General features: G+C 46.0%; 1 long non-coding RNA gene across 1 annotated transcript; it reads left to right on the forward strand.

Moving 5' to 3' along the window:
- Nucleotides 1-6,091: 6,091 nt before the first annotated feature.
- LOC119309839 lies at nt 6,092-7,546 on the forward strand. Its single transcript, XR_005150621.1, has 2 exons — nt 6,092-6,499; nt 6,833-7,546. It is a non-coding gene; the product is annotated as an uncharacterized LOC119309839 (long non-coding RNA).
- Nucleotides 7,547-11,353: the final 3,807 nt, after the last annotated feature.

Here is an 11,353-nt window from a genome sequence, read left to right on the forward strand (position 1 = left end):
AAGAAGGAGATGGCAAACGGTCATTGGGACCACATCACACTCCAAAGTGTCTTCATAAGCACCAATTTTGAATGATACTTGGACCGTATGCTCGGCTCGTATAGTGCCGGAGTCACTTAGCCATTGAACCTTGTAGGGGTGCGGGTGCTTCCTCTTGACCAATTGATGCTTTGAACATAGTTCTTCACTTGCCAAGTTGTGGCAACTACCTCCATCGATGATGACCTTGATGGACCTTCCATTGATGCCGGCTTTTGTGTGGAAGATGTGGCATCGTTGGTCTTCTTCTTGTTGATGTTGAAGAGTCAAGACCTTGGAGACAACGAGAGCGGGGCTCGAATCCTCATCACAAAAGACTTGATCATCTTCATCCTCGTTCACGCGCCGGTGCATGGCCACTTGCTCAAGGGCTTCCATCTCCTCTTCACTCATTGAGTCATATGTGCCATCATCGTTGAGGATCATGGTGCGCTTGTTCGTGCATTGGTAGGACTTGTGGCCTCGGCCGCCGCAAGTGAAACACTTGAAGGAGCTTGTTTTGACGGTCTCATCGGTTGGAGTAGATGATGAAGCACGCGGCTTGAAGTTGCTTGTCGTAGGAGGAAGGCGACTTGAACTTGCCGAAGTTTTCTTGTAACTTGACTTGTCGTCGTTGCTTTGAGAAGGTTTGGTTGATGTAGATGTTGAAGGAGTCGTTGAAGCTTGGATGTTGTAGAAATCGTAGGTCTTGGATGAGTACTTGGCGTACTTGAAGTCATCTTGCACTTGACGTTCCGCCTTGGTTGCTTGATGTACGAGCTCAATGAGGTTGGAATAGGGCTGGAAGTCGGCAATCTTCTTGATGGGATGATTGAGTCCATTCAAGAAACGTGCCATTGTTTTCTCATCATCTTCCTTGACATTGGCTCGAATCATGGCTATCTCCATTTCCTTGTAGTATTCTTCAACACTCTTTGTTCCTTGCTTCAGGAGTTGTAGCTTCTTGAAGAGATCGCGGTTGTAGTAGGTTGGTACAAAGCGTGCCCGCATGACATCCTTCATTTGAGCCCAAGTGGTGATTGGTGGTTCACCTCTTGCTTCACGGCGTTCAAGGACTTGTTCCCACCATATGAGCACATAGTCTTGGAACTCAAGTGATTCCATATCGATCTTCTTCTCTTCCTCAAAGTTGTGCAAACGAAAGATTTTGTCGACCTTCAATTCCCATGAGAGGTATTCTTCGGGATCATTGCTTCCATTGAACTTGGGCATTGTGAATTTGAGCTTGCCATAGCGTTGCTCTTCATTGTGTTGTTGGCGATGGTGATGATGATGCCCTTGACGTGGAGGGTAATCATCCTCATGTTGTTCTTGGCGCGGAGGAAGTCCATGATCAACTTGCTCTTGTTGAACTTGAGGTTGAAGTGGAGCTTGACGAGCTTGTGGAGGGGCTTGAGGAGCTTGACGTTGCACACGCGTTTGGTAGTTCCTCTCTTGGATTTCTTCTTGAAGGGCTTCCTCTTGATTGCGCCGCTCGTGATTGCGGTTGGCAATGGCTCGGCTCGATTCTCGAAGGGCACGTTGAGCGTCAAGAGCTTGCGCTTCTCGTTGTTGTTGTTGAATACGTTGAGCCTCGGTATCTTGTTCCTCTTGATGTAGACGCGCTCGTTCTTCCTCTTGGCGTCGTAGTCGTTGCCTTTCTTGAGCTTGAGCAAAAGCGACTTGGTTTGATTGAGGACGAGGGATTTGCTCATCGAGTTGTTCTTGTGAATGCTTGTCATGTAGCGCGTTGCGAGATGCATGACGGTCTTGACGCGCGGCTCATCGAAGAATGGTCGATGACGGTGTACTTGTGTCGGAGAAGGTGTCGTCGGAGTGTCGACTTGAGCGGCTCCGTCTTGAGGATGAAGAAGTGGAAGGATGCCGGTTCCTCATCAAGGCGTGGATCTCATCCATTCTTGCATCATTCTCTTGCTTGTGAGAGTCGAACTTGTTATTGAAGTAGTCTCTTGTACGTTGCTCGGAGAGTCGCAAGTCGGCGGCGAGGTTGTCGATGCGGTCGCTCATAGCTTGTTGCTCTTGGTGTAACACCCTTTGAGCACCAAAGAGGTGGCTCTTTGTGACGAATGATGACATGTCGTCGCCGTTCTCGATGAGAGGTGGAGTGGTAGAAGAACTTGGCCTATCCATCATACCAAGCAAACCGTAAGTGGTAGAAGGAAAAGAACGTGTACCAAATGTACCTTGACCGAAGTTGAAGATGAATCAAGTTCACTCAAATGCGGACAATGAAATAGCACTGTTGGTACCAATTCCTGTCGGTTCTCACACCTACACACGTAAAAGCTTATGGTGGAGCTTGGTTAGGATGGTGGCACAAAATTTGATGCAATAGTAAGTGAGCTTCAATAATGTTGGAAAAGATTCACAAATTTGCAAATGCAACAAGTAGACCAAGCTAGTATGGGTACACGGAAACACACACGCAAATAGATAAATGGGATTGTGCAATCCAAAATTGAATCAAAATTTGGAGACCACGAAATGCTCTTGTTGCACAATACTAGAGAGACGCTAGCACGATTGCAAAATAGGCGGATACGCAAACTTGTGCACAACCTACTAGGCAAAAATGCAACGAACTCTATCCCAAGTATGCTATATGTATGATATTTTGGTGCTATGATCCAAGATGATCGGATATGACAATCTTAATGTTGTATGATGCTATGGTTCTTGTTCATAAGCTCTTTGCTTATCTTTCCTCTTTGCTTAAAAGCTTGGTTGGCTCTTTTACTTTTGAGCTCTTTTCTCATGCAAAACTCACGAACCAAGGTAGCAATTGTGTATGCAATGACAACTTTGTGACACACAAGTTGATCTCAAGATATGCACCACTATTGTATGGTATGTATGCTATGGAGTATGATCACTAATGTGCACAAGTTACATTGCCTGCAATACTCAACGGCTAGTCTCGACGGGTAAGCTACGCAAAATGAGGCAATGTGGGTTATCAATGCAATTGCAAGTTATGACCAAGATGTCGTCGAAGTTACCGTCCTTGCGATGATGAGACCCTTGGGAAGATGAGCCGTGGTGGTGATGACGTCAACCGTACCTAGATAGCCGAAACACAAAAGGATACGGGATCCACAACTCAAAATCTCAAAGACCAAATTGTGTGAAAATCATCATAGGGGTATCGGGGAAGATGGTGGTGTATGTGGGTTTGGAAGAGGTGGTGGAATGTGGGGTTGTGGTTGTGGAGGAACTGACAAACTTCAGTTTCGTCAGGTTTTTACGGACGTCCGTGATTTTACGGTCGTCCGGACTTCGTCGGACGTCCGGCCTTTTCCGGTCGTCCGGAGCCTGGGCGAAAATCGGGCTCGGGCAGAGGAACTGCGAGAACTCCGGGGAAGAAGGAAATGGTGAGGTCGAAATCGAGTGGTTTGGTGGATGGAAAAGGGTGGGGAGGGTGGGAAAAGCTAGATCCACACGCAGCAACACAAATCCATGGACCAAATCCAACAAAATCTCAACTCACAAACAAATCACAAAAAAAATTTGGGGCTATTTTTGGTGGGGAATTTTCGGAATAAGGACGAAAACAACAAAATCAAGCTAGAAAACACGGGGTAGGGGCTCCAAAAACGTGATCAACGTCGCTCATGATACCATGATGATGTAGGGTGGAACCCTAAGCGGTCGATCTTTCACGTTTGGAGGGATCCTATGGGAGAATCACGAAGAACACACGGAAGCACAACGGGGAAACACGGGGAAAACGAGAGGAAGAATCACTAAACTGACATAGAATCAATCACACGAGTGCTAGATCACCGACAACATAGAGTAACATAAGATCCACGATCAACTAAGGTAAGGATACATAGGAACAGTTCTTCTCCGTACGGAGGTCTTGAATCCACAAGGGGATCTTCCCACGAGGGGGTCTTGAATCCGCTTGGGGGATCTTCTCCGAAGAGGTCCTGAGCTCCGAGGAGAAGTAGCCAAGTGGATGAGCAAGGCTCTCACACAAAATATGAGCTAAATATGCTGCCCGTACCAGGAGGTGGGGGCGTCCTATTTATAGTCTTAGTGCAAATGAAAGTCAAAACGAAGGGGTACAAGGGCTCCAGCCCGCAGGTTCGGTCACTCAGGAGTCGGACGTCCAGAAGGCGTGGACGTCCGGAGGCTCGGGATGGTCCGGTCGTTCGGGCGCGCTCGGACGTCCGTCGTTTCAGCTCTGGTGTAGGCGCGTTGGTCGTCCGTAGATGGTCGGACGTCCGGAGCTTCTGGAGGGGCCGGACGTCCGGAGGCTGTCGGTCTTCCGTAGTTTTGGCTCGGGTGTTGGTCGTCCGGTCGTCCGGAGTGTCTCGGACATCCGTAGATTCGGTTCGGGTGGCCTGGTACCGGACGTCCGGAGGGTCCGGTCGTCCGTGTCCTGGGACTCGTCGGACGTCCGGACAGGGTCGGACGTCCGATGCCTGTAGCTTCTGCTGCAGCTCTTCTTCTTGTCTATCATGCTTGGGTTCCTCGCCGTCTTGGCTCTTGCAAGTAGTTGATCCTTGGCTCACCTCCATGTACCTGATTACACATAGAGTCTCCGAATGAGGTAGTAGCCATGTCTCGTGAGTAGGAAGAGGGAGTTCGGAGAGGAGCGAGTTCACCTTATCTTCGATAGCCTTAGCTCGGGCCCTTGTCATGGGTCCAAGTGGTGTTGAGGGAGATGTAGGCACGTCCATGAGGATGAGCGAGGGATGCTCCGCATCACCTCCTCATCAAGGTTCTCCCAATGTCTCAAGCGTTTCTTTGCCCCATGGACTAGGACAGTGTGCGGATTTCCTTGTGTTTATATTGGCAGTTTTCTCCCTAAATTCCAAGCTTGTCACCGCCCTAACTCTAAAAGGATATTTACACCACGACCTAAATATAGCATCTCGCCATAGATGTATGTTCTGCCAAATTCATAGATGAGGCATTCTATTAAAGCCTCGAAATAATACATAGGACACCATACATTTTCAACAACACTAAGTCAAAAAGATGTTTAGGATGCACGCAGTCAAACAAACACAAAATGAAAGAAAAGCACGACGATCAATTGTCATGCGATGAACATCAGCACGTAACAATAATTTGCAACTCCAACATCTTGTACTTAGAAAAACACATGTACATCGAGAAAGGTCCTCTTAAAACCTTGCTTCAACAAGGGAAGGACATGTCCACGTCCTTGTAAAAGGAGCAAACACCAAGACCTTCCGTAAAGTGGACCAACAGTAACATCTTCCCCTTCTCCCCGGATTTAAAAACACACGTTCTATTGACTCATCTTCCCCACAGAACGCATGTTCTATATCCTGTCCGTCCTTCCTTGATGAGGTTATCTTTGGTTGGTGATCTAAAATGTCTTATATTTGTTTACATAGGAAGTATTTTTGGATACTATGCCAAGCACCGTTTGCCCCTCTTTCAGGAATTCCACCTCTCATGGTATAGATCCGACTCATTCCTTCCTTGTTTGGCCCTTGGCCTGGCAGGTGTCAGATATGAGTGATCTCTATCATTTGCTTGTTTCTTACTTTTTTATTTTCCTTCAATAATAGTGTACTAGTACAAATGCCCGTATGTTGCAACGGGTAAAAAAAATTAAGCATGCTCCATGTGCCATCACGCAACACGTTTTATATCTAATTCTGGCTAACGTGAGAAATAAGGTTATATTGAGCATATCATTTTGGATCATAAAGTCCGGACATGAAGAAGCCACCCTAACGGCATTCGTCAGGATCCAATTCAGCTCCACATTTTCATTTGATAAAAAAGTAGCTGTGCATGGAATAGTCTTTCGATGGATTATATTTTTTCTTGTTCAAAAATCACACAAAAAAATGAACCCAATCACATTTTTTTTGAAAGAGACGTACTTTTTGTATTTTTTCCAGGGCATTTTTTAGAAATTCTATCATTTTATTGTGACGACCATTTTTTTGTAAAAAATATATTTATTCTCTATTTTTTTTTGCACTGTTTTTGGGCTTGGCCGAAGCATAAGGACTTGACCGGCACACACATTCAACACGTGCTCTCTCTTCTCCATGTGTTCACCTAAAAGAAAATCTTCTCTCTGTTATTAAGAAAAAGTTGCCTTCCCGTTCCCCATTCTCCCTCCCTAGTGTTGGACAGCGCCGCCGCCGCCGCCTCCCACCTTCTCGTCGTTCTCGGGGGACGAGGGCAGGAAGAATATCGTCTCCGGTGGCTGCACCATCGTGCCCTCCACCCGCGCTGCCGTATCAACGGGACCTTGCGCGGCTCCCTATTATTTCAGCTCCACCCGCGCCACCATCGACGGCGCGGCTCCTCGCACGGCTGCAGCGGCGCTCCTGGCCGGTAGAGGAGGAGTGAGAGGCCGCTGCTTCCTCAGCATGGTCCTGCTCGCCGACGACGAAGCCCTGCGAGGAGACGGCTCCACTGCTCCGAGCTCCTCCGACCTACTACTGCCGGCGCCATGGAGGTCCACCCCTCACTCTTGCCCCTCTCCCCCTCTCTTTCCATGTGCCGCACTACAGCAGCGAACTTAGTACTAATCAACACGAAAGATTACTGAAGTTAATCTGGGCAATAACATGCCATCATCCCTTAACAAAGATGCAAAGTTTAGGACTAACTGAACCATAGATTTGCATAGCAGAGGGCAAGGAACTGGTGGGAAGGTTCAGTTATGTAACTTTTGGGAAGTACAGTCAGTTATTGCATGATTAAACTACACTTGAGCACCTGTCCCTAGCCGCACAGAACAAAATGTAATGATTGCCTTACTTTGTATGCTTTTCTGAATAAAATGCAGGCTGTAGAGATGATCTGAAATAAGAGAGGACGAAACTTGTTACTTGTTCCCAGCTGTGTGTCTCCTGTTTCTTCATAGCCGTAGATGTAGCTTTTATTCTGGTTACTTGTCCTTGTCTTCTGGTGTCCTTGCCGCCGCGTTCAACCTATGCACCAAGACCCCTAGCAGCTGCAGTTGGAGTTAATCCATCTGTGGTTGGTGTTCGTGCTGCTGTTTGTATCGCTACAACAGTGAAGGCCACGGGTCAGAGTGTTTTTCGTATCTGGGAGAATGAAACATGAGGAGACTGTTGTAGCAATATTTCATCGACCAGATGAAGTTGTGGTTGGAACAGTATTGCCATTTGAAGATTCAGTTTCTGAGGAAAAAACTGGAATTCCTTGAGATGCGGGAAGAACTTATCAAGGTGATGTATGTGTCTTACAAATATTAAAAATGGACTATTTTTACATCATCTGCAAATGCAACCATGATACTTGTCGTAGATATGAAACTCACATTGGTCTGTACTTCTGGTAAGCTAGTAGTGAGTGGGGCATGTAGTCACTCTTCTTTTACTAGTTTATTGTCTTGGCTCAAAAGTCATTCACATTATGGACTTCTTTTGTCCGATATCCCATGTAACATACGCTACTATTACATATCCTGTCACGCGCTTGTTCTGTCATGATTGAAGCTCGTTAATATTTCCTGTTCATGACCTCATGAATTTGATGGATTGAGAAGCTGTTCATGGTTTATTGCTATGAATGATTTTTTTTTCTTGAACTCTTGGTAACCTTGCATTTGTAAATTAATGAATACTCTATAGTCTCAACTGTAAAACTATCATCTCATCTCATCTGAACTACATCAATGTTCACACCGGATGGGGAAAAGTGTATTAGTATATTATCTTTTGTGTGCTTTAGGCCCATCAATAATAAAATTTGTTTGATGGTATCTGTTAGCCCAGTTTTAAGGTTTTAGTTGATAAATACCCGACAAGTAGGTATTGGGATTTATGATTGTCTGGACCCGATTATTTTGTTGTTTTCGACATAATGCTGCGAACATTTGAGAATTATTTGATGTCTTCTATAGGAGCTCCTTTAAATGCCAAATCCTATCAGCACTTGTGAATCATCTATATACTGTGAAACCGGCTGTTCACATTCCCGTATCTATATGCTGATGTAGATATCTTTGGGAATATATAGAATCCATGTCTTGACAAATGTATTTACAAGAATTGTTTTATTTTTGTTTTTGTTGGTTTCTCGTATCTATATACTGATGTAGATATATTTAGTAATATATAAAGTCCATGTCCTGACCGATGTATTTACAAGAATTGTCTTACTTGCCCACGTATGTTCTCAGTAGTTTCGAGTTATATCGATTGCACTCCTTTGCTGATCACCACATTATCACTCTTTAAGACTGTACGATTAATTTTTTTATTCTAATCAAATTACAATAGTAGGACAGGGACACAGGGACCTATATGCCTATGTTTGTCCTTAGAAGCATGAGGAGGTCATTGCTGATTACAAATTTGATTTGTACATACCTGACTTGTTGTTTTTGCTGTCAACGGCGATACAACACCAAAGATCACGATAAGAAGGATTGACCAAAGACTTGAATTATATTGGATTAAGGATCGACCAAAGACTTGATATAGGATTAAGGGGATTGTACATGTATATTTATAGCAGCATTTGTATCTATCAAATAGGACCTGGAGTCTGTACCCAGTAGGAGTCAGACTTGCACTTTTGAAATTGGACGGAGTTGGTTTCTTTCGCAGTTTAATTTGAACGTACGTGCAATGGTCGCTTTCCGATTTTTTATCCATCTAGTGGAACGTTTTTTCCCTTTTTTTTGAGAATCCATCGAGCAGAAAGTGGGAGGATGGGAGCAAGGAAAGATCACGATCAGGTTCAAGTCCTAGAAAGTAGGATCACAGGCGATCTAGGAGGCGACGAGGGTTCCCTGCGCGCCGCCGGTGGCGCCGCCGGTTCCCTCTCTGTCCGTCGGCCGCTCCGGCCGCAGGAGGGAGGGGGAACCTCGGGTCTGTCCGCTAGGTGTGTGTGGTAGGGTTAGGGTTGAGGGTGACGCTGCCGAGGCCGTTGCGGTGGTGTCGCGTTGGAATAAGTTTCTTCGGTCTCCGTTCGCGGTCAGGCGAGGCTTTCGCCTTCGTTTAGGAGCCAGCGGAGTGCGGGATCCTTGGATCTCGTCGAGGTCGCGGGCTATGGTGACTGGAGGTCCATTGACACTGGCTGTTTGGGTCCTCAGATGGGCGATGGATGCAAGGAGACGAATACCCTTCTTCTTCCTTGTCAGTATGATTTGCTGTTGCTGTTCTTCTCCTTCCTCTGTACTGATGCTGGAGGGAGATTCTGCTTTGCCCGGGCGGATGGCCCGGCCGCGGTGCTGGACCTATCGGATGACTCGAGTTCTCTTTCTTCCGGAAGGGACATTTTTCGCGGTACTCAAAGCCAAAGACGGCGACGGCTGTTGCAGGTGTGTTGGTTGATGTCCATGCCCTCTCAGCGCTGGTGTCAAGAAAGGAGGAAGCAGCGTCGTGGCAATTGTTCCGTGGTCGAAGATGATGACCTGCTTGCGCCTGGTTGCAGATCTTTCTGCTGCAGGAGTCTTCTCTCAAGATTCAGAAATGATGACACAGAGTTTCGGAGATCTTATTTTGTTATGGTTGTCTTAGGATACTCTAGGGGGTTGTTTGGATGGATGGAATATAGAGAATCGGTTCTATATAAAACAGAAAAACTGTTTAACCGACTAAAACCACGTTTGGCTCTTCTAACTAATCTACGGATATGCAAAACTGGATTCCTATAAACCTGGAATTTCAGGTTTGTATAAAAACGACTATTAGTCGTTTTTCTATAAATGTGATTTCTATATCTCTCTCGTTGATCCTCGTGGGCACGTTCATCAGCCAAAAAATTAGAATCTGCAGATGTGCCGGTGACCGGCGACAGCCTCGATGGGCTCTCACTAGTGTGCCACACCTCGACGCCGTCATCCTCTAGCCGCCGGCCGCCGCTTCTTCTGCGCCGTCCGTCTTGTCGTTGTCGCCGCCAAGGTCAGCTCCTTGAGCGTGTACATGCGTCGGCAGCCAGCGGAGCAAATCGATCCAGCTTGTTCCCGTCGGTAGCTAGCTTCTACATGAGCGTGTACACGGCTGTCCGGCGAGATCGATGAGTCAACTCTCTTGTATTTGCGTACCTCGACGGAATGTGACGGGAAAATAAGAAGCTCACCGCATGATAGGAATAGTACTCTGAATCATTGTCGAATAAGGAACTGACAAACACACTTTCCAACACAAACGTAGTCTTATACAAACTCATTCTTAACCGAAATGATAGTAAAACTGGTTTTGCTAAAAATCAGCTAAAAACTCGTTTTCCATAAACCAACGCCTAATATTTGCTATCCAAACAACCTCTTTGTGTTTGAGTTTCAGTGTGCTTGTAAGGGTCAACTATTTTGTATTGTTTCGTGATTAGAATGCAAAGAATTCTAAAAAAAAAGATCACGATCTATTTCATTTTTTGCGGGGGGCGATCTATTCCAGTTAGGAACGATAGCTGGGTTTGGGGACAAGGAAAGATCACGATCTATTCTAGTTTTTTTGGGGAGGGGGACGATCTTTTTTTAGACAATTGAGGGGAATGATTCCAATTAGGAACGCACGCTACTTTTTCTATAAGAAAGAAACATATATCTACCTTTAAATCTCATCCGTCAGTCTTTATGATTAACGTAAAATCAACAGATATAAAAGGATGATGTATGAAGAACTATAAAAGCCTCCTCCTTGTAATAGTAATTAGGGAAAGATAAAGATTGTTACCCTAAAAAAAAGATAAAGATTGTTACCCGTGGCAAAAACAAGTCCCTATTTTGAGCCCGTCCATATATGGCCGGATTATATATTATCAAGAACAAAATAGCGGCTGACAAAGCAACAACAAAAAAAAAAGAATGCGCAACAAGTTTTATTTCTTCCGAGCCAAACAACAACACAGCATTGTCTACTACCCTTGTACATTAAGTTCAACTAGCAAAGAAAAGAGCAGATGCATTCGTGGGTATTCTCCGCCGTGCAGTCGCCTATGACGGCCTTGATGCCCGGATACTTCCACATGAACTGCTCCACGCATAGCCCGCCGCAATGGTCCCGCTCACAGACACCGTCGTGCGGGACGCGGATGACGGCCACGTTGCCACACGGGTACCCGTTCACCGCCGCCCCTCCGGTAGGATCCACACGAGAGACCGCCTGACACACTGAGGCATCGTGTATGCAAACAAGTACAAATCAGTTTACCGGTAGTATGAACTAAAATCACGACAAAAATTATGAAACGGAGAGAGAGAGAGAGGGGGGGGGGCAACCTAGGGAGAGTGCGAGGAGAGCGCAGAGAGCAAGAGACACAACTCTGGTCGCCATGCTGTGTCGGCACCGTGCTGCTACGGCGATCGATCGAGCTTGGCGATTCTTCGATC

Source organism: Triticum dicoccoides, chromosome 5B, assembly GCF_002162155.2.
Source record: "Triticum dicoccoides isolate Atlit2015 ecotype Zavitan chromosome 5B, WEW_v2.0, whole genome shotgun sequence".
NCBI lineage: Eukaryota > Viridiplantae > Streptophyta > Magnoliopsida > Poales > Poaceae > Triticum > Triticum dicoccoides.